This window comes from Nicotiana attenuata, unplaced genomic scaffold (genome assembly GCF_001879085.1).
Source record: "Nicotiana attenuata strain UT unplaced genomic scaffold, NIATTr2, whole genome shotgun sequence".
Taxonomy (NCBI): Eukaryota; Viridiplantae; Streptophyta; class Magnoliopsida; order Solanales; family Solanaceae; genus Nicotiana; species Nicotiana attenuata.
In genome coordinates this window covers 139,673-164,923 of record NW_017671821.1, presented here as the reverse complement: position 1 = coordinate 164,923, position 25,251 = coordinate 139,673, and the positions used below count along the sequence as shown (strand labels likewise).

At 40.5% G+C, this 25,251-nt stretch overlaps 1 long non-coding RNA gene across 1 annotated transcript; it reads right to left on the bottom strand.

Moving 5' to 3' along the window:
- Positions 1-889: 889 nt before the first annotated feature.
- On the bottom strand, positions 890-5,897 carry LOC109210413. Its single transcript, XR_002065557.1, has 2 exons — positions 5,433-5,897; positions 890-5,061 (listed from the first exon to the last, which is right to left on the bottom strand). It is a non-coding gene; the product is annotated as an uncharacterized LOC109210413 (long non-coding RNA).
- Positions 5,898-25,251: the final 19,354 nt, after the last annotated feature.

Genomic DNA, 25,251 nt, shown 5'->3' with positions numbered 1-25,251 from the left:
CATCAGAGACCTTTACAGTGTTGGAAAGTCAAAAGGTAGAAATTATTATTATATTTTATTTGCAGTGCATGGACTAGAATAGGTTTTGGGTTGATTAATCCTGCACTTGCAAGATTTTGTTCATGCATTCTTAGGAGTTGCTAGTTGTGGAAGAAGTAAAGGAGAGGGGTAAGATGGGTTTACGGTAGTGAAGTGGCATGCCACGTGGCCAAAATGTCAGTGTCACGTGGGATTGTGCATCCACCTTGGACAACTTTAACGGATGAGGGGTATATTTGGCCTAATTGTATAACAGCAAGGGTATTTTTAGACAGAAAGTATAACGGAGGATAAACTTGATCCTTTTCTCATAGTAGAGGGATATATTTGACCCTTATCCGTATTAACAATAACAGTAGCCACTATAGTAACTAACAGAAAAGGGTCAAATTTGTCCATATACTATTCGAAAAGAGCCAATAATATCCTATGTTATACTATTGGTATGTCAGTGTCTCTAACGTTATAAAAGTGACTCAAAATTGCCGTTTTATTGTTGACCCCATCCCCATGGCCAATATTATCCTGAGTGGCCTAATATTTGGATGAGGTGGATGCACATGGCATGCCACATGACCACCGCAACATCGTTTTACTCCTCCCCTCCTGCCACATCATCCTTCTTTTCTAATTATCTACCCCTCCACCTTAATTCATTTACAACCACCCAAAGCCGCCAGCCTTTCTACAAAATGCAAGCAAGCGACCTCGTTTGATATTGTTGGCAGTTATACTAACCCCTGCAATTTTAACTATGAAATTGGCATGTATAAAGTCTGAAAAAGATGTAACGAGAGGATTACTCTTGTTACAAGTGAGAATAGAGAAAGAGAGAGAAGAAGATAAGGAAGAAAGGAAATTTTGATTTAATTATCGGAATCCAACATTGGATTCTGGACTCTTCCTAATAGCTTGACACCTGTCCAGTTTCACTAACAGAATTATGAACTTTATTGAACATAAATTATAAACTAAAGGACTCAAATAAACATAATAAAGACTTAACTAACAACTACTAATGACTCTGCTAATTCAAATAATCTCTACTCGTAACATTTCATCTCCCTTCAGAACCTTGTCCTCAAGGTTTTTTAAAATCTGGAAACTGAGATACTATGAAGTTGTAATCCTCCCATGTGGCTTCTTCCGGTAGCAAGTTAGCCCATTGCACCAAAATCTGAATAGATGCTTTGTTCCCTTTCTTCACCATCCTCCTCTCAAGCCACAACAATTGGTTCTATAAGAGGTTGTCCATCAGAAGAGCGAATTGGAGGATCAATAGATGGAATGACTTGCTGTCCAATCCTCTTCTTATGAAAAATAGGATGTATCTTGGAAGTGGGAGACAAGTTGAGCTTATATGCAAAAGCTCCAATCTTCTGCACTATCTGGTAAGGACCATAAAACGTAAAAGCCAGCTTCAAACTCTTTCTCACAACTACAAAGGTCTGTCTATAGGGTTGCAGTTTCAGAAATACCCAGTCACCAACATTAACTCTCTTTCTGTCCTCTTCTTGTCAGCATTCACATTCATTCTGTTTTGAGCCTTATACAAATTCTTTTTTAGTACCTTAGCCATAATTTGTATTTCCTTCAAGACTTGATCTATAGCAGCCACTTTAGTTTGTGAAATCAACTTTAAAAAGAGTTGTGGTGGTTCATATCCATACAAAACCTTGAAAGGAGTTATCTTTAAGGCAGAGTGGTAATTATTATTATACCAAAACTCAGCCAATGAGAGTCATTTATTCCACTCTTTAGGTTTATGCCCTATCATGCATCTCAGCTAATTCTCCAAGCATCTATTCACTCTCTCAGTCTGTCCATGTGTTTGTGGATGATAGGCTGAGCTAAAGCGTAACTGTACCTGTAAGTTCTTAAAAAGTTTCCTCCAAAAGTTACCGAGGAAGACTTTATCCCTGTCAGATACAATGCTATTAGGTAAATTATGCAACTTATAAATTGTATCCATAAACACTCTGGTAATCTGTGAGGTAGTGAAAGGATGAGACAATGCAATGAAGTGTGCATATTTACTGTATCCATCTCACTACCAAGATAGTGTCTTGTCCTTCTAACTTTGGCAAATTCTCAATAAAATCCATTTATATGTGCTCCCAAGCCTTCTCAGGTACCGGCAGAGGTTGTAATAATCCTGGGTAAGCCACCTAATCATCTTTGCAACTTTGACAGGCTTCACACTCTTGAATTATCTTTTTCACATCTTCTATCATAGCAGGCCAATAGAAAATTGCTTTTAGCTTTTGATATGTTGTTGTTACTCCTGAATGACCACTTAACCAAGAGTTGATGGTTGAGATCAGTTGCTGTCTTAGAGTTCCATGTTTACCACCCCAGACTTTCCCTTTATATTTTAAGATACCTTATTGTAGGGTGTCATCCACCAATGTAGAAGGGTTGCTGCTGAGTAATGTTATAACCTGCATCACCTCCTAGTCTGATTCATAACTTGACATCACTTCATCAAACCATTTAGGCTGCAAATAAGTTATCAGTAGACAGTCTGGCAGATCAGCTTCAAATGGCTGCTCATTTATCCTTGACTTTGCATCTGCCATAATATTCTCCACCCCTTTCTTGTACTGGATTTCAAAGTTTAAACCCATTAGCTTGGTTAAGCCTTTATGCTGCAAGGATGTTGTGATCATTTGTTCCTGCAAAAATTTCATACTGAAATGATCTGTTTTGATTATAAAGTGATGTGGGTGCAAGTAATGTCTTCATTTGTCTACTGCTATAAGTAGAGCTATCAGCTCCTTCTCGGAGGTAGATAATCCTTGGTGTCTCTTGCTTAAAGACTGACTTAGGAATGCCAGAGGCCTTCTGTCCTGCCTTAATACTGCTCTCACCCCAGTGTTGCAAGCATCCACCTCCAGAACAAAAGGTCTACTGAAATAAGGTAAAGCTAGAAGTGGAGCAACTATCATAGCTTGTTTGAGGTTCTGGAAGGCTACAGTAGCTTCCTCATTCCAGTTGAAACTCTCTTTCCTTAGTAAATTAGTTAGGGGCTTACTTAGATGAGCATAATTCTTGATAAACTTCCTGTAATAACCAGTCAGCCCTGGGAAACCTCTTAACTCTTTTACATAACTTGGTTGTGGCCATTCTAGCATAGCTGATACCTTTTTATGATCAGTGCTTACCCCTTTGCCTGAGATGACATGCCTTAAGTATTCCACCTATGATTGGCCAAATTCACACTTGCTTTCTTTTGCAAATAGCTGGTTCTTTCTTAGCAGTTGAAGTACCCTTTCTAGATGCTCAAAGTGTTCTTTTATACTGTTACTGTACATTAGTATATCATCAAAAAATACTAGTATGTACTTCCTCATTTGTTTCTTGAATAGAGAATTCATTGATGATTGGAAAGTGGCTGGGGCATTAGTTAATCCAATGGGCATGACCCTGAATTGCCACAACCCATGATGAGTTCTAAATGTTGTCTTGTACTCCTCTCCAGCCTTCATTCTCACCTGGTGGTAACCAGCTCTAAGATCTATCTTGGAAAACACAGTAGCTTCATATAGCACGTCCAATAAATCATCAATCATGGGGATAGGATATTTATTATTTATAGTTAAATTATTCAATCTCCTATAGTCAACACAGTCTCCAAGTGGAGTCCATCTTTTTTACTAGCAAAGCAGGTGAGGCAAATGAAAACTAATTGGGAACCAAGGTCTCAGCTTCCAACATGGCATTGATAACAGATTCAATAGCATTTTTTTTATCATGAGAATATATGTATGGCCTTAGATTGAAAGGTTGAGCAGCAGGGATTAGGTTGATAACATGATCACAATATCTTTCAGGTGGTAACTCAGTTCGCTCCTAGAACACATCATAGTATGCTAACAGTAACCTTTTCAATGTAGGGTTCATCTCTTTCTCACCTTTTACTCTAGGACAAGCAGCTGTTAGAGATAATTCAGCCATCACCTCGCAGGTACCACAATGCAACATCCTTCTTAAGGCTTCAGTATCAATTGGGATCACCTTAGGTTTAGGATTAACTCCAATTAGGGTCACCATCTTGCCATCTTTCATGAAGCTCAGGCAGTGAGGTCTAGTATGAAAGACCAGTGGAGCTACTACATCAATTTAGTCCATTCCCAAAACTATGTCACATCCTCTAACCTTGAGTAACCTAATTTAAAAGTAAAAATTCATTCTGCATTTTCCAATTGAACAAAGGGCTTTCCTGATCACATCTCATGACTTGGCCATTAGCCACTACCATTCTTAATGGAATGGCCATAGGTTGCACAGGCAATTTTAACAGTTTCACTATATGTGGATCAATAAAAAAGTGTATAGAGCCAATGTCTATCAATATGGTCAATGGGATCTTTTTTGCATATCTCAATATTTTGATAGTTGAAATGGCTCCTTCAGCAGAACTTAACCCCATCACCACATTGAGGGAGACCTTAGCTTGCTCCTCCGCTTGTTCCTCCAAAGTCTCAAGACCATCCACAAATTCCTCTATTTCTGGTTCCTCTTCAGCTGTGACCCCTTCCATGGCATGTAGAGTTTTAGCCTTGCATTGGTGTCCAGGATCATACTTCTTGCAACACTTATAACAAAGACCCTGAGCTCTGTGTGCCTCAAAAGTGTTTGGGTAGAAGTAATGGCTAATGGTTTAGGGTAGGGAAGGTTTTGGTTATTTCTAGCGGGAATAAGTGCAGTGAGAGCTGAAAATGACTCCTCATATAGCTTTGCAATCTCATACGCATCCGTAATAGTCACAGGATTGGCCAGCTTGACTAATGGTTTAAGATCAGGTTTAAGGCCACAAATAAAACTGGAAACGAAGTGAGTTTCATTCAAAAGAGGGTTTATAATAGTCATATATCTTGTCAGCTCTTCAGGCCTTTCTTGATATTGGTCCACACTCGCAATCCGTATAATTTTGTTAAACTCATCCATAATATCTTGTGGTCTACTGTACCAAATCTCCTGCAAACTTCAGTACAAAACCTTTGCCAAGTCATCCTTCCCCTGTGGTTTACCAAATAATTGTCAAAACACACATTCACCTTATCCCTCACATGCATTGAAGCGTAGTTTAGTTACTCTTACTATGAAATGTCATACAACTCAAAGAATTTCTCACACCTTCGTAGCCACCCTCTAGGATTAGTTCAATCAAAATCAGGGAAATTGAGTTTTGGTTTCAAGGTTTTCTGGTTTACTTTAGGCTCAGCAGGGTTAAGAGGGGTTGGCCACAGGGGGGCTAGAATGATAAAAAGGGTTTTGGAAATTTGGTGGGTTATTAAAAATTGGGGCTGGAAGGAAAGTGAAACCACAGCCAACAGGGTAAGTCGAAGGGGTGAAAAGAGTATGATTTAATGGAAAAGGATTCTTAGTACCTGAAACTCCTCCAGTTTCTGTTATTGCTTGAATTGAGTAAGAAGTGACCATCGTAGCGGGTTGAGCAGAGTCTGAAGTCACCGGTGTGAGCTGTTGGTCTGTGATTTTGGTCGCCGGAGATGGCGTCACCGGCCTAGAGTCATCTCGTTACGACAAACCCATGCTCGAGATAATGAAATCGAGCTTTCGATTTATGTCCTTAACATCGTCGAGTTGAGTTTGAAACTGAATCTGGTTGGTTTCTATAGATTCGAACATTTGGCTTGCATGTTCCACAAATGAGGAAAGTTGCACACGTATCCTCGCATCTCTGTTTGCAAAGTTTGAATCTCTGGTTTAAAAGTCATGGCAGCTGAAGGTTGAATACCAGGCGGCTCTGAAACCATTGTAACAAGAGGATTACTCTTGTTACTAGTGAGAATAGAGAAAAAGAGAGAAGAAGATAAGGAAGAAAGGAAATTTAGATTTAATTATCGGATGCCTTCCTCTCAGTATTATGGACTTCCTAATAGCTTGACACCTGTCCAATTCCACTAACAGAATTGTGGATTTCATTGAACATAACTTATAAACTAAAGGACTCAAATAAACATAATAAAGACTGACTAATGACTCAGTTAATTCCAATAATCTCTACTCATAATAAAAGATTGTTACATAACCATAAAACTGGGTTTCAATTCTTACTCATTATTGTTAGACATATAATGGTTCTTGACTACTCAAAACTAGTGGTAACAAATAGTAAGAACTATATTGCTCCTTACCAGCTTTCTTTCAGGTACTACTAAAGAAAAGTTATCTAAGCACCTTTATTTTACATAACGCTTAACATAAAAAATGAGATTAACTTTCTCATTCATTGTCCATTTCTCTTTAATTTATTAGAATTTTGTTTTCTACTTTCAATACTTTAATTTACTTGGTGCCATTTAAATGAAATGGAAGATGGGTAAATGTGTTATGGTGGTAAGATGCTGAGAAATGGCGGCGGTGAAGGTATTGGTGGTAGGAGTGCTAGTGTATTTATTGGGTGGTGGGGAGGCCTCCTAGGACATGTAAGGAAAATCAGCAGATAATATTGACTAAGAACAACAAGGAAAGAAGTCTACAACTTATCAAAAATACTGTGTCGTGGCAAGCCACTGCCTTGAAAGCAATTTCGGCCCGACTGGGTGCAAATCGTTAAGGCCGATCACTCCCCAAGGTTCCACAGCACCTCCAAACATGTGCACTCGTGGCTGGAAGTTTAGAATTTGCACAAAACAGTTGCCCAGGAAGAAGAGAAGATGAAGGTATTTTATGTGTAGGATAATTCACAAAGAAGACTAGGAAGAAAGGAATGATTAGCTAGATGTATTCTTGGTTAAGAATTGAGTGATTATGATGGCTAATTCATAACCTATTTATAGGAAATTAAGGAGGTTGCATGTATGACAAGTGTCGAGAAACTTTTGACACTTGTCTCATTATGTTAGTCCACTTGGCTCCAATATTGACAAGTGTATCTTGTCTTCCATGCATGAAAATATTTGGTAGATTTGCATAGCCATTTGTCAAAGCCATTCAACACTTGGCTTTAAGGCTTCATGCAAGAGGCCACTTGGAAATAGATAGGACATTTGAAAAATAAAAAACTCATGGCTATTGATTGTAAATGGAATTTCAAAAAGAAATTTTTGATTTTGCATTATGAATAATTCCAATAGTCCCCCACTAATGCAAAGATAAAAATAGAATAATTTTGGGCAAAAGAAGGAACATGTACTTAAGTGTCAATATCTTTCGATTTGAATTGACACGTAGTGAAATAAGGCAACAACTAACATCCACAAAGTGAAGTACTCTTGAACTGAATGGACATTAGCTGAGACCCCCACAACACATACTATATCCTTAATTTAATGCAAATTCTGCGATACTAACAAAGTTCTTTTATGGTCATGCACATACCTTGAGTCTCATGAGTGCTCTAGAAAGGCATCCCAAGTCTTTCATAAAAGGTGACCGCGCCTTTACACTCACGTAGGTGATTCCATCAAGTCTATCTACACATAGACTACCTTAAGGCTATGGAATCATTAAGAGCACAATAAGCTATGCTTCCTAAGAGCAGCATGTCTACCAATTTCACCATAGCGGCCTGTCTTGAACTCATAATAGCCTATGAATAAGCAATCGTCGAGATTGAGGAAGCTATTTTAGTTTAGTAATGATTCAAATGGATCAATAACAATAAAAAGTTGTTCAAATAGGAATTTGAGCGATGCAAAATAGGTTCTTTTCTTTCTATTTTGTCTTCAAAATCCATAATTGAGTATAGAACGGTTTAGTTACAAGAGTTCAATTGAGTATAGTGCATATTGAGTCTCATATGGCTTCGTTTGACCACAAACGGGTATCCAGCATACTTCCTCAATCCATTGGCTTTAGCCCCATCCCCCTTGACGTTTCAAGGATAACTCTCCTTGTCAAACCCTTGGTTAAAGGATCCACCAAATTTCTTTCGGATCTTACATATTCCAAGGAAATAACACCATGTTTCAATAACTGTTTTACCGTACCATGCCTAATGCGGATGTCTTCTTTTTTTATTGTACACACTATTTTTGGCAATTCCAATTGCTGCCCGTGAGTCACAATGTAAAGAAACTGGTGAAGCTTGTCTTCCCCACAAAGGCACGTCTGCCAATAAGTGTCTCAACCACTCGGCTTCTTGCCCTGCCAACTCAAGAGCAATGAATTCAGACTCCATAGTAGACCGTGCTATACAAGTCTGTTTTGAAGACTTCCATGAAATAGCACCTGCACCCAAAATGAACACATAGCCACTAGTGAAGCTGACTTCATCATTGTCAGTAACCCAGTTTGCATCACAAAATCCTTCTAAAACAGCAGGAAATTTATTAAAATGCAAACACCAATCCATAGTACCTCTCAAATATCTTAGCAAACGATGAAGAGCATTCCAGTGTTCACTACTAGGGTTGTGAGTATATCTACTCAATCTACTAACAACATAAGCAATATCAGGTCGTGTAAATATTACACTACCAATTATCTTAGCATACTCAGTTTGAGAAATACTACATTCCTTATTCTTTTTCAAGTGTATGCTAGGATCATAAGGAGTTCTCACAGGTGCTACATCAAAACAATTAAACCTTTTTAACATTTTCTCAATATAATGAGACTGAGACAATGAAAAACCATTAGAAGTTCTTTTGATTTTAACCACTAAAATCACATCTGCTTCTCCAAGATCTTTCATTTCAAATTCAGAAGACAAAAAATTCTTAGTCTCATTAACAACATTCACATTAGGGCCAAAGATTAACATGTCATCCACATACAAACATATAATAACACAATCGGATCCTATCATCTTGGAATAAACACAAGTATCAGATGCATTAACAACAAAACCATTATCCACTAATGTGCTATTAAACTTTTCATACCATTGCTTAGGTGCCTGCTTTAGACCATACAAAGACTTTCTCAATTTGCATACTTTATTCTCCGGTCCTTGGATCATAAATCCCTCAGGTTGAGACATATAGATCTCTTCCTCTAAATCACCATTTAGGAAAGATGTTTTAACATCCATTTGATGTATTACCAAATTATGAATAGCGGCTACAGCAACAAGAGTTCTAATAGTCGTTATCTTAGTCACAGGAGAATAAGTGTCAAAGTAATCAATGTCTTTCTTTTGATTAAAACCCCTAATAACAAGTCTACCCTTATATTTCTCAATTGTATCGTCAGGTCTCAACTTCTTCTTAAATATCCACTTGCTACTTATGGGTTTACAACCTTTAGGCAAATCAGACAAGTCCCAAGTATGATTAGAAACTATAGAGTCTAATTCACTTTTAATGGCCTCTTTCCAAAAACTAGCATCTATTGACCTCATTGCTTCACTATATGTCTTAGGGTCTTCTTCTATTAAATAGATTGATACTAATTCATCACTCAAAACATCAAGATCAATATTTTCAGTCAAGAAAGTAGTAATAAAGTCAGGACCAAAGCTAGCTTCAATTCTATGCCTCTTGCTTCTTCTAAGGTTATTTTCATGCTCATTAGCAGTAACACTAGAAGAAGGCACAATATGAGAATTAACATGCATAAATGTAGAAGCATTATTAGTCACATCACTTGGCACATTATTTTTCAATGGAAAAACATGCTCAAAAAATTCTGCATCTCTAGATTCACAAATAGAACTATCATTCAAAGACATAAATCTATACGCAGCACTATTTTAAGCATAACCAATGAAAATAGCATTAAAAGTCTTGGGTCCAACAGTTACTTGTTTAAAATCAGGTAGACCAACCTTAGCCAAACACCCCCACACTTTCAAAAATTTTAAGTTAGGGGCAAACCCTTTCCATAACTCATATGGAGTTTTATCTAACTTCTTATGAGGGACTTTATTAAGAACATAGCATGCAGATAAAATAGCTTCCCCCCCCCCCCCAACATATTATCAGATAAACCCGAACTCAAAAGCGTAGAATTCATCATTTCCTTAAGGGTTCTATTTTTCCGTTCGGCTACACCATTTTGTTGGGGAGTATAGGGAGCACTAATCTCATGTATAATACCATTTTCCTCATAAAAGGCTTCTAGAGTATTAGTACTATATCGCCCCTGTCAAACCTAAGTCTCTTGATTTTTCTATCTAATTGATTCTCTACTTCTGCCTTGTATTTTAAAAGCATGCTTTCAGCTTCATCTTTTGACTTAAGAAGATATACCTTAGTGTATCTAGAAAAGTCATCTACAAAGGTGATGTAGTATTTCTTTCCACATTTACTAATAGTGTTTTTGAAATCTGCTAAGTCTAAATGTACTAGTTCAAGCAATTCTGTTTTTCTACTAGTTACATTCTTAAAAGGCTTTTGGTATGTTTTGCTTCTACACAAACAGGACACTTAAAAAAATTATCAACATTAACTGCAGGAATTAATTCTATTTTTCTAAGTCTTTTAATAGAAGCAATATTAACATGCCCTAGTCTACCATGCCACAAATCACTAGACTCAGTAATATAAGCAGAACTGAAAGTACTAGCATTATTAGTAATTTCTTGAGCGATATTTAGTACAAATAAACCCCACTAAGGTAACCTTTCCCAACAAAGTCTCCCCCACGAGAAATAATAACTTTATCAGATTCAAAAATAAGGTTAAGACCTGCTTTGTTGAAAAGTGCACCAGAAACTAAGTTTCTACGAAGGGAGGGTACATACAGAACATTGTTCAAGGCTAAGGTTTTTTCAGAAGTTAGCTTAAGGAGAATTTTTCCTTTACCCATAACTCCAGTTGTAGTGGAGTTACCCATGTAGACACACTCGCCATCAGCAGATTCCTCAAAGTCGTGAAACAGCTCTTTGTTGGTGCAAAGATGCCTTGAAGCTCCTGTGTCCAGTATCCAGTCAGTCTTGTTAGCCACCATGTTTGCCTCAACAACTACAGCAGCAATGACATCACCACCCTCAGTAAGGTTGGCTTGGACTGGAGCTTTTCCTCCATTTTATGAGCTTTGTTCTTGTCTTTGGTTGCACTGAAAAGCCTTGTGACCAATTTTGCCGCAGACATAGCAAGGTCCTTTCGACTTTTGAATATGGCCCTCCGGCTTATTGAAGTAATTCTGCTTCTTCACATGTCCTTTCTTCTGGCCTTTCTTCTGTTTTCCTTTAAAACTGTCTTTCACAAAAGTACTAGAAGATTCCACAAGGTTATCTTTAGAAGAATTAAGAGAGAGAGATTTCATCTTATCCTTAAGTCGTTCAGACTCCTCATCTTTGAGACGGTTTGCTTCCTTAGTCCTCAGGTGACTGATTAGTTCTCGAAGAGTTAAGTTTTTCTTCTTGTGTTTTAGTTGATTCCTGTAATCACTCCAGGAAGGTGGAAACTTTTCAAGCAAAACATTAGCCTGAAGAATCTCACACATCTCCATACCTTCGTTCAAAACATCAGCAGTTAAGTTCTCATACTCGTGAACCTGTTCCATGATTGGCTTATCATCAACCATCTGAAACTTGATCCACTTTCCAACGACATACTTCTTTTTTCCTGCATCATCAGCACCATATTTCCTCTCTAAACTGTCCCATATGACTTTAGCAGATTTATAATTTATAAATAAAGCAAAGAGAGGGTTAGTCATATGGTTAAGCAGATGCCATCTTATTGTTTCATTATCCTTTTCAAATTTCTTCTTAGCAGCATCATCGGCAAATCAATATTAGCAGCATTAAAACTATTAGCAACAATATCAGCAGGAGGATCATTAAACAAAACATAATCAACTTCTAATTGTTCAAAGAAAATTAAAAGTTTTTGGGACCAATGCTTATAATTATTTCCATCTAAAGGCTCAAGCTTTGAGAGATCAGGAAGTGTTTTGTTCAAAGTGGTGGCCATTAGTCAATATTATATGTAAAATTGCTTTCAAATTGTAAGGAAAATCAGTAGATAATATTGACTAAGAACAACAAGGAAAGAAGTCTACAACTTATCAAAAATACTGTGTCGTGGCAAGCCACTGCCTTGAAAGCGATTTCGGCCCGATTGGGTGCAAATCGTTAAGGCCAGTTGCTCCCCACGGTTCCACAGCACCTCCAAACACGTGCACTCGTGGCTGGAAGTTTAGAATTTGCACAAAACAGTTGCCCAGGAAGAAGAGAAGATGAAGGTATTTTATGTGTAGGATAATTCACAAAGAAGACTAGGAAGAAAGTAATGATTAGCTAGATGTATTCTTGGTTAAGAATTGAGTGATTATGATGGCTAATTCATAACCTATTTATAGGAAATTAAGGAGGTTGCATGTATGACAAGTGTCGAGAGACTTTTGACACTTGTCTCATTATGTTAGTCCACTTGGCTCCAATATTGACAAGTGTATCTTGTCTTCCATGCATGAAGACATTTGGCTCCAATATTGACAAGTGTATCTTGTCTTCCATGCATGAAAACATTTGGTAGATTTGGCTCCAAATGCCATAAAATAATTCAGAAAGTCATGGAGAAACAATGAATATTGGTCACTAGGCCATTATTTATGGACCTAGGAAAATTCAGGCCAATCAAAATTCGTCAAAAAATTATACAAAATCAGCATGTACTAATACACACGAAAAAGTATGTATAATTATATATTCGTGTTGCCTGACCCCGATACGCCAAAAAATAAACTTGCAAGTCATGGCGAAGCATTGAGTATTGGTCACTAAGTTGTTTTTATGTACCTATGAAATTTCTGGCCAATTAGAGTCCGTCTAAAAAATTCTACAAAATCAACATGTACGAATACACACGAAAATATGGATGTAATTATAAACTCATGTTCATGACCTCGAACACACAATTAAATAAACCCGAAAGTAATGGCGAATCAACGAGTATTGATCACTAGGCTCTTTCCTGTGGACCTAAAAAATATCAGACCAATAATAGTCCGTAAAGAAATTCTACAAAATAAGCATATATTAAAATACATGAAAAAGTGAATATAATCACATATTTATATTGAATAATCATAAAATAAACCCAAAAAGTCATACTGGGCTGTTTAGGTTCTGGAATTCCATCTCTAGTTGGGGGTTTCGATTCGAAAAAATGTGGTGCGGGTTCATCTCTCTCGACCAGTTCAGGTTGAAGGGAGGGTGATCGAGTGTGATGAAGCAATAAGTATTAGCCACTGTTATTTTCTGTGGACCTCAAAATTTTAAGTCAATTAGAGCCTGTCAATGCATTTTTACAAAATCACCATGTACTAATACTCACAAAAAAATGATCATAATCATAAGTTCGTATTGCATGACAACAAAACACATAAAGTGAACTCCAAAATCATGGTGAAGCAATAAGTATTGGTTACTACACCATTTCTTATGGTCCGACAAAAATTTAAGCCATCGAAGTCCGCAATTATTTTTTACAAAATCAGCATGTACTAGTACGTACGAAAAAGTACATATAAGCATAAATTTGTATAGCATGACCTTGAAACCACAAAAATGAACCCGAAAGTCATGGAGAGACAATGTGTATTGGTCACTAGATCATTTTCTATGGACCTACAAAATTTATGTCAAATCAAATTTCATCAAAATAATTTTACAAAATCATCATGTACTAATACACACGAAAGAGTGGATATAGTCACTAATTCTTGTTGCGTCGGCATGGGTCCATTCGCCCGAACCCGAATCGCCTAAAATTTTACCGGCCTATCAAAAATCACCTAAGGAACAATATTCATAGCCTTGCAATGACCGTTCCTCTTTTTTTGGCGTTTTAGGGCCATAAAACTAGAATTCCGCCTGATTTCCAGATTTTCGTGTGCTATAACCACGTCATCGGCATGGGTCTGGGCGACTGGGCCCGAATCGTCTAAAATTTTATCGGTCCATCAAAAAACACCTAAGGAACAATAATCAACATCTCGCCATGACCGTTCCTTTTTTTTTGCAGGTTAGGGCCATAACTGAAATTCCATCTGATTCCCAAATTTTCGTGCACTATATAACCCAAGCCATCGACATGGGTTCGGCGACCGGATCCGAATCGCCTAAAAAAATTCGGCCCATTAAAAACGACTTGAGGAACTACAATAAACATCTCGACATGACATTTCCTTAGATTTTTTTCATTTTAGGGTCATAAAAGTAGAATTTCGCGTGATTCTCAAATTATCATGTGCTATAGCCCACACCATCCGCATGGGTACGGGCGACAGACCCGAATCGCCTAAAATTTTGTCGGCCCATGTAAAACCATCTAAGTAATAATAGTAATCGACTTACCATGATCGTTCTTCGTATTTTGGCATTTTAGGGCCATAAAACTGGAATTCCGCCCGAATCAGATTTTCTTATACTATATAGCCCACGTCATCGACATGGGTCCGGGCGACCGGACCCGAATCGCCTAAAATATTACTGGTCCATCAAAAATCACCTAAGGAACAATAGTCATCGCCTTGCCATGACCGTTCCTTATTTTTTGGCATTTTAGGACCATAAAACTGAAACTCCGCCCCATTCCAAGATTTTTGTGCGTTATAGCCTATGTCATAGGCATGGGTCCACGCGACTGGACCCGAATCGCCTAACTAAGGAACAATAGTCAATGCCATGACTTTACCGATCCTCGTTTTTTGGCATTTTAGGGCCACAAAATTGGCATCCCGCCTGATTTCCAGATTATTGTGTGTTGTGGTCCACGCCATCCACTACTAAAAAAGCTGGAATTAGCTATGAACGTCGGCATTAATCTATCGCTAAATCGCCCGTAGCTATTTAGCTACAGAGTTTGTTCGTCGCAAACTAGATTTTTTAGTAGTGATCGGCATGGGTCTGGGCAACCAGACCCGAATAGCCTAAAAAAATTTCGGCCCATCAAAAATTACCTAAGAAACAATAATCATCGCCTCACTGTGATCGTTCTTCATTTTTTGTCGTTTTAGGGCCATAAAATTGGCATTCTGCCCGATTCCAAGATTTTTGTGTGCTAGCCCATGCCATAGGCATGGTTCCGGGCGACTGGACCTGAATCACCTAAATTTTGCCAACCTATCAAAAACGACATTAGGAAAAATATTCAATGACTTGCCATGACCATTCCTCGTATTTTGGTATTTTAGGGTCATATAACTGGAATTGCGATCGGATCCGAATTGCCTAAACTTTTACCGGACCATCAAAAATCACCTAAGGACAATAATCATCGCATTGTCGTGACCGTTCCTTGTTTTTTGTTGTTTTAGGTTCATAAAAATAAAATTAAACTCGATTCCCAGATTTTCGTGTGTTATAGCTAACGCCATCGACATGGGTCTGGGCGACCGAACCCGAAACACCTAAAATATTGCCAGCCCATCAAAAACTACCTAAGAAACAATAGTCATTTCTGCGCCATGAATATTCCTCATTTTTTAGCATTTTAGGGCAATAAAACTGAAATTCTGTCATATTCCTAGATTTTCATGTACTATTGCCAACGCCATCGGCATTGGTTCGGGCGACCGAACCGGAGTCGCCTAAAACTTTGCCAGCCCATCAAAAATCACCTAAGGAACAATAGTCATCGTCTTTCCATGATCATTCCTCATTTTTTGGCGTTTTGGCATTTTGGCATTTTGGCCATAAAATGAAATAATGCTCGATTTCCAAATTTTTGTGTGCTATAGCCTACACCATCGGCATGGATCCGGGCGACCGGACCTGAATCGCGTAAAATTTGTCCAGTCCATCAGAATTACCTAAAGAACAATAGTCATCGACTCGCCATGACCGTTCCTCATTTTTTGGGCATTTTAGGGCCATAAAACTAGAATTTAGCCTGATTTGCAAATTTTCGTGTACATAGCCCACGACACCGGCATGGGTCCGAGTGACCCGACCCGAATCGCCTAAAAATTTTTCGACCCATCAAAAAATCACCTAAGGAACAATAGTCATCGCCTCGATATGACCGTTCCTCATGTTTTGGTATTTTAGGGCCATAAAAGTGGAATTTCGTCCGATTCATAAATTGTCGTATGCTATAGCCCACGACACCGGCATGGGTCAGTGTGACCCGACCCAAATCGCCTAAAATTTTGTCGAATCATCGAAAACCAACTAAGGAACAGTAGTCATCGCCTCGCCATGACCGTTCCTCATTTTTTAACGTTTTAGGGTCGTAAAGCTGAAATTTCGCCTGATTCCCTGATTTTCGTATGCTATACCGACGCCATCAGTGCCCACACCCGAATCACCTAAAACTTTTCTAGCCATAAAAATCACTCGAGGAACAATCTATCTCCTCGCCATGAACGTTCCTCTTTTTTTGGCATTTTAGGATCACAAAAATAGAATTACGCCCGTTTTCTAGATTTCATATGATATAGCCCTCGCCATTGGCATGGGTCCGGGCGATCGGATCCGAATCACCTAAAAAAATTTACCGAATCGCCTAAAAAAATTTGGCCCATCAAATACCACCTAAGGAACAATAGTCATCGCCTTGCCATTACCGTTCCTCATTTGTTTGGTGTTTTAGGGCCACAAAACTGGAATTTCTCCTGATTCCCAAATTTCGTGTGCAATAGCCGATGCCATGGGCATGGGTCTGGGCGACCAAATCCGAATAGCCTAAAATTTTGACGGATCATCAAAAATCACCTTAGGAACAATTGTCATCGCATATCCATGACCATTCCTTGTTTTTTGGCATTCTAGGGCCATAAAAATATAATTCTGCATGATTCCCAGATTTTCGTGTGCTATAGCCCACGCCTTCGGCATGTGTTCGGGGGACCGGACCCCATCGCCTAAAATTTTGCTGGATCATCAAAAATCACCTTAGGAACAATTGTCATCGCATATCTGTGACCATTCCTTGTTTTTTGGCATTCTAGAGCCGTAAAAATATAATTCTGCCTAATTCCCAGATTTTTGTGTGCTATATAGCCTACGCCTTCGGCATGTGTTCGGGTGATCGGACCCGAATTGCCTAATATTTTGCCTGCCCATCAAAAATCACCTAAGGAATAATAGTCATCGCTTCACCATGACCGTTGCTCATTTTTTTGTATCTTATAGCCATAAAATGGGAAGTTAAGTTGATTCTCATATTTCCATATGTTATAACTCAAGCCATCGGCATGGGTCCAAGCGACCGAACCCGGATCTCCTAATATTTTATTAGACCATCAAAAATAACCTAAGGAACAATAGTCATCGCCTATCCATGATCGGTCCTCATTTTTGGCGATTTAGGGCCAAAAAACTAAATTTCTGCCAGATTCTCCGACTTTCATGTGTTATTGCGCACACATTGGCATGGGTCGGGGCGACGGACCCGAATCGCCTTAAATTTTTTGGCCCATCAAAAACCACCTAAGCAACAATAGGCATCGCCTTACCATGAACAATCCTCATTTTTTGGCGTTTTAGGTCCATAAAACTAGAATCTGCACGATTCCTAAATTTTCGTGTGCGATAGCCCAGGCCATCAGTATGGGCCCGGGCGACTGGACCACAATTGCCTAAAATATTACCGGCCATTCAAAATCACCTAAGGAACAATATTCATCGCCTCTCAAAGACTGTTCCTCATTTTTTGGCATTTTAGGGTCATAAAACTGGAATTCTGCCCGATTCCCAGATTTTTGTGTGATATAGCACACGCCATCGGCAACAGTCGGGGTGACCGAACCCGAATCGCCTAAAATATGTCGTCCCGTCAAAAACTACCACCGGCAAGGGTCCGGTGACCGGACTTGAATCGCCTAAAATTTTATCGGCCCATCAAAAACCACCTAAGGAACGATAGTCATTGCCTCGCCATGACCTTTCCTCGATTTTGGCGTTTTAGGGCCATAAAACTGGAATTTAGCCTGATTCACAGATTTTCGTGTGCTATTTCCCTCTCCACCGGCATGGGTTTGGGCGACCGCACCCGAATTGCCTAAAATTTGGCCAGCCCATCAAAATCTCCTAAGGAACAGTAGTCATCGTCTCGCCATGACCGTTCCTCATTTTTTGGCATTTTAAGGCCATAAAACTTGAGTTCCTCCAATTCTTAGATTTTCGTATGCTATAACTTACACCATCGGCATGGGTCTGGTCGATCGGACCCGAATCGCCTAAAATTTTGCCGACCATAAAAAACCACCTAAGGAACAATAGCCATCACCTCGCCATGATCGTTCCTCCTTTTTTGCTTTTTAGGGCCATAAAACTGGAATTCCGCCCGATTCTTATATTTTTGTGTGCTATAGCCCACGCCGTCAATATAGGTCCAGGCGACCGTAAGGAAGAATAGTCATCGCCTAGCCATGACCATAGCTCATTTTTTTACGATTTATGGCCATAAAAATAGAATTCCGTTCGATTTCCAGATTTGTGTATGCTATAGCCAACGCCAATCGGTATGGATCTGAGCGACCGGTCCAGCGCCTAAAATTTTACCGGCCAATCAGAAACCACCTAAGGAACTCGCCTCACCATGACTTTTCCTGGTTTTTTGGCATTTTTGTGCCATAAAACTGGAATTCCGCCTGATTCTCGGATTTTCGTGTGCTATAGCCCACGCCATCGAACATGAATCGGCTAACCATGACCTTTCCTCGGTTTTTTGCCTTTTAGGGCCATAAAATTGAAATTTAGCTCGATCCCCAGATTTTCGTGTGCCATTTCCCACCCCATCAGCGTGGGTTTGGGCGACCGGACCCGAATCACCTAAAATTTGTCATCCTACAAAAAATCACCTAAAGAACAATAGTCATTGCCTCGCCATGTTCGTTCCTTTTTTTGGCGTTTTACGTCCATAAAACTAGAATTTCGTCCGTTTCTGAAATTTTTGTGTGTTGTAGCCCACTTCATCGGCATGGGTCTAGGTGACCGGACCCTAATTGCCTAAACTTTTACCGGCCCATCAAAAACCACCTAAAGGACAATAGTTATCGCCTCGAAAATACCGTTCCTCATTTTTGGGTGTTTTAATGTCATAAAATTGGAATTCCGCCCGATCCTCAGATTTTCGTATGCTATAGCCCACGCCGTCGGCATGGATCTAGGCGACCGGACCCGAACCGCCTAAATATTTACCGGCCCATCAAAAATCACTTAAGAAATAATAGTCATTGCCTCGCCATGACCTTTCCTCTTTTTGTTGCGTTATAGGACCATAAAACTGGAATTTCATCAGATCCCCAGGTTTTCGGGTGTTATTTCCCACGCCATCGTCATGGATCCAGACGTCTGGACCCGAATCGCTTAAAATTATGCCACCCATCAAAAACCACCAAAGGAACAATAGTGTTACGAACCTAGTTCTCCCTCCGTGAACTATCATGACGGCACCTAGTCCCTACGACTAGGTAAGCCTAAACAATTGCGGAAAAAGGAAATAAAATACAAAACTGGCAAAATTTCGAGTAAAAGCATAAATAAAGAGTTTAGAAATGCCACTCGGCATATACAATAGATGCTCACAATACTGAAAACAACTTCCCAAAACCCGGAATCTCATGAATCAAAAACTAGAGGAAGTACGAAATGTTCTACTCCAGAAGTCTACACAAAGTAAGTAGAGAAGGTCTATAGCTAAAAGAGGGAAAAGAGAGGGACTCCTCGGTCTGTGGGCGCGGCAGATATACCTCGAAGTCTCTGAGAATCGCCTCGCCTCACTGATAGTATGGCTGAGCCGAAGAACCGGGATCTGCACACGAAAAACATGTGCATGAAAGGGTATGAGTACACCACTGCGGTACCTTGTAAGTGCCAAGCCTAACCTCGGTCGGGTAGTAACGAGGAAGGTCAGGGCCCTACTGGTTATATATATATATATAACAAGGTAAGCCGTATGAAACGAAGCAGTATGATTAAAGTGCTAACTGTCGATAAAGAAAAAAAGCACAGAAAGAATATAACTCAGTACACAGAGATAGCAACAGGGGGATCTACCGGGATATCGTCCCGTAGTCCCAAACGCAAATGTGCAGGGGGATCTACCAGAATACCGATCAGTAGTCCCAAAGTAAATATCCAATCAAGGGGAATCTATCGGGTGTTGTCCCGTACTCCCAAATATAAATGTGCTAGGGGATCTACCGAAATACCGATCCGTAGTCCCAAAGTAAACATGCAGGGGGATCTACCGGAATACCGATCCGTAGTCCCAAAGTAAACACACAACAGTCTCAAGAAAGAATCTATAGTTCTATTCAAGTTCGTACCAAGAAAAGCAGAGATTTCTATTCAAAACATGTTGCACAGAATTCAAGTAAACAGTTTAAACAGATACTACAGTTAAGTCACTTAAGCATGATTTCCTAAGCTAAACAGTAGGCTTTAAATACAAGTAGTGTTCAACAAAATGGAAACACAGATATTTACTTAATGAAAACAGGGTTTTTCAACAATTAGCACGTGCACGCACTCGTCACCTCGCGTACACGGCACTCATATAACAACAGAACCAAAATCCTAAGGGGAATTCCCCCACACAAGGTTAGGCAAGCTACTTACCTCGAACCAGCTCAAATCAACTCGAAATCATGTTCTTTCCACGAGTACCCAACTCTAAATGGCCCAAATCTATTCAAATTAATTGCATAATGTAAATATAACTTCAAGTAACTAATTTAGCTAATTAATTTGAAGCTAACACCCAAAATTAAGAAAGACGCCCAAAAAGTCCCCTGGGCCCATGCCTCGGAATCGGGTAAAATTTACAAATTCAGAACACCGGATCACTCACGAGCACACTCGAACAAAAATCATCAAAACCCGATCACTAAAACCAATCAAAACCCAAAAACTTGGTTGGGGAACTTTTCCACATTTCTCTCAATTTTTCACCCCAGATCCGGAATTAAATGAAGAAAGGGTTAAGGAATCGTTACCCACTGATTTCCTCTTCAAAATCCTCCCGAAATTGCCTTACCCCGAGCTCCAAATTGATTTTTCAAGTTATGAACTCAAACCCCCGATTTTTCATATTTCTACCCAGCGATTTCCGCTTCTGCGACCATGGGACCGCACCTGCGGTCCCGCTTCTGCGGTTGGGCACTCGCACCTGCAAGTTTTCATTAAACGGACATAGCTCGCACCTGTGCTGCCTTCTCCGCAGATGCGGTCCGCTTTTGTTGTCCAATAACCGCATCTGCGATCACTGGCCAATGACTCATTCCAACTCTCAAATCACATCAAACAACGCTAAAACCATGAATCACCCTCCAATCCAAACCTAAAGAAGTTGAAACTTCAAAAAACCTACAACCGATACCGAAACCAACCAAACCAAGTCCGATTGACCCCAAATTTTGCACACAAGTCACATTCAACACCACGAAGCTATTCCAACTTTCAGAATCAGATTCCGACCCCGATATCAAAATCTCACTACGATCCGGAAACTTCAAAAATTCAACTTTCGATATTTCAAGCCTAAATAAGCTATGGACCTCCAAAACACAATTCGAACATGCCCCTAAGCTCGAAATCACCCAAAGGAGCTAACAGAACCAACAGAATTCCATTCCGATGCCATCTTCACACTGCTCCGACTACGGTCCAAATTCTAAAGTTTAAGCTCTCATTTAGCGACTAAGTGTCCCAAAACACTCCGAAACTCAAAATGAATCCTCCCGGCAACTCACAATAGCAAAACAAACACGAGGAAATAGTTAATAGGGGATCGGGACGTTAATTATTAAAATGACCGGTCGGGTCGTTACATCCTCCCCCTCTTAAAACATTCATTCGTCCTCGAACGAGCATAGAGACATACCTAAAGTAGTGAAAAGCTGAGGGTAACGGCTGTGCATATCCGGCTCGGTCTCCCAAGTCGCCTCCTCGACCGGCTGACCCCGCCACTGAACCTTCACTGATGCAATGTTTTTTTACCTCAGCTTCCGAACCTGCCTGTCCAATATCGACATTGGCTCCTCAACATAAGATAGATCCTTGTCCAACTGGACTGAACTAAAATCCAACACGTTTGACGGGTCAACGTGATACTTCCGGAGCATCGAAACATGAAATACCGGATAAACTCCTTCCAAGCTGGGAGGTAAGGCAAGCTCATAAGCAACCTCCCCAACACGTCACAATATCTCAAAAGGACCAATAAACCTCGGACTCAATTTCCCTTTCTTCCCAAATATCATAACGCCCTTCATAGGCGAAACCCGAAGCAAGACCCGCTCTCCAACCATATAAGAAACATCACGAACCTTCTGGTCTGCATAACTCTTTTGTCTGGACTGGGCTGTACGGAGTCTATCCTGAATCACCTTAACCTTCTCTAAGGCATCCCGAACCAAGTCTGTGCCCAATAATGTAGCCTCACCTGGCTCAAACCAACCCACCAGAGATCTACATCGCCTACCATACAAAGCCTCATACGGTGCTATCTGAATGCTGGACTGATAACTGTTATTGTAGGCAAACTCCGCCAGTGATAAAAACTGGTCCCAAGAACCTCCAAACTCCATCACACACGCACGGAGCATATCCTCAAGAATCTGAATAGAGCGCTATGACTGTCCGTCCGTTTGGGGGTGAAATGTTGTGCTCAACTCCACCCGAGTACCTAACTCATGTTGTACAGCCCTCCAGAACCGTGATGTGAACTGTGTACCTCTATCTGAAATGATAGAAACTAGAATACTATGCATACGAACGATCTCCCGGATATAAACCTCCGCCAACCGCTCCGAAGAGTAGGTAGTACACACAGGAATGAAGTGCGGGGACTTGGTCAGCCGATCCATAATCACACAAACGGCATCGAACTTCTTCAAAGTCCGTGGGAGTCCAACTACGAAGTCCATAGTGATCCCCTCCCACTTCCATTTCGGAATCTCTATCCGCTGAAGCTAACCACCCAATCTCTGGTGCTCGTACTTCACTTGCTGACAATTGAGGCACCAAGCTACAAAGCCAACTATATCTTTCTTCATCCGCCTCCACTAATAGTGTTGTCTCAAATCCTGGTACATCTTCGCGGCACCCGGATGGATAGAATACCGCGAACTATGGGCCTCATCTAAAATCGGCTCCCAAAGCCCATCAACATGGGGTACACATACCCGACCCTGTATCCTCAATACACCGTCATCACCAATAGTCACATATCTGGCATTGCCATGCAGAACCTTATCCTTGAGGACGAGCAAATGAGGGTCATCATACTGACGCTCTCTGATGCGATCAAATAAGGAAGACTGTGAAATCACACAAGCTAGAACCCGACTGGGCTCCGAAAGATCCAATCTCACAATTGGTTGGCTAAGGCCTGAACATCCATCGCCATGGGCCTCTCCGCTGCTGGTAAATAAGCCAAACTCCCCAAACTCTCCGCCTGGCGACTCAAAGCATCGGCCACCACATTGGCCTTGCCCGGGTGATATAAGATAGTGATAACATAGTCCTTCAACAGCTCTAACAACCTCCTCTGGCGCAAATTAAGGTCCTTCTGCTTGAACAGGTGCTGCAAACTTTGGTGATCAGAATAAATCTCACAAGGAACGCCGTACAAATAATGACGCCAGAGCTTCAAGGCATGAACAATAGCAGCTAACTCGAGATCATGGACAGGATAATTCTTGTCATGTACCTTCAACTGTCTAGATGCGTAGGCAATCACCCTACCATCCTGCATCAATACCGCTCTAAGGCCAATCCTCGAGGCATCACAATAGACAGTAAGTATAAGACCCGGAACTTGTAGGCAATATCAAAACCGGGGATGTAGTCAAAGCTGTCTTGAGCTTCTGGAAACTCGCCTCACACTCTTCCGTCCACTAGAACGGAGCACCCTTCTGGGTCAGCCTGGTCATAGGTGCTGCAATAGATGAAAATCCCTCAAACAACCGACGGTAATAACCCGCCAAGCGAAGAAAACTGCGGATCTCTGTAGCTGAGGATGGTCTAGGCCAACTCTGCACTGCCTCCACTTTCTTCGAATCCACCTTTATCCCCTCACTCGATACCACGTGACCCAAGAATGCACGGAATCCAACCAAAACTCACATTTCGAGAACTTTGCATATAATTTCTTTTCTCTTAAAGTCTGAAGCACTATCCTCAGGTGTTGCTCATGATCTTTGACTCTGGGAGTGTACTAGAATATCATCAATAAAGACAATGATGAACGAGTCAAGATATGGCCGGAACACATTGTGCATCAAATGCATGAAGGCTGCTGGGGCATTGGTCAGCCCAAATGACATAATAAGGGACTCATAATGACCATACCGAGTCCTAAAAGCAGTCTTCGGGATATCTGGCTCTTGAATCTTCAACTGATGGTAACTTGAACACAAGTCAATCTTAGAAAACACTCGTGCACCCTGTAACTGGTCAAACAAATCATCAATACGAGGCAAAGGATATAGGTTCTTCACTGTAGCTTTGTTCAACTGGAGATAATCAATGCACATACGCATAGAACCATCCTTCTTCACAAACAAGACAGGAGAACCCCAAGATGATACACTGGGCCGAATAAAACCCTTATCAAGCAATTCCTGTAACTGATCCTTCAACTTCTTCAACTCAGGAGGGGCCATACAATACGGAGGAATAGAAATGGGCTGAGTGACCGGCAACAGATCAATGCCAAAATCAATATCTCTATAGGGCGGCATGCCCGGAAGATCAGCTGGAAACACGTCGGAGAAATCCCGTACTACTAGGACTGAATCAACTTTAGGGGTATCAATATTGACATCTCTCACGTAGGCTAAATACGCGTCACACCCCTTCTCAACCATTCGCTGAGCCTTAAGGAAAGAAATAACTCTACTGGTAGGGTGATCTAAAGTACCCCTCCACTCTACTCGCGGTACACCTAACATAGCCAGCGTCACGATTTTGGCGCGACAATCAAGAGTAGCATAATGGGGCGACAACCAGTCCATGCCCAAGATAACATCGAAATCTACCATGCTAAGCAATAATAAATCGGCTCTGGTCTCAAAACCACTAAGAGCAACTAAACACAATCGATAAACACGGTCCACAACAAAAGAATCTCCCACAAGAGTAGAAACATAAACAGGGTAACTCAAAGAATCCTGAGATATGCCCAAATGCGGGGCCAAATAAGAGGACACATAAGAATAAGTGGATCCTGGATCGAATAAAACCGATGCATCTCTATGACAAACCAGGACAATACCTCTGATGATAGAATTAGAGGCGACAGCCTCGGTACGGGTAGGAAGAGCATAGTATCTGTCCTGGCCTTCCCCTCTAGGGCAACCTCTACCTCCCCGACCTCTACCTCTAGCTGGCTG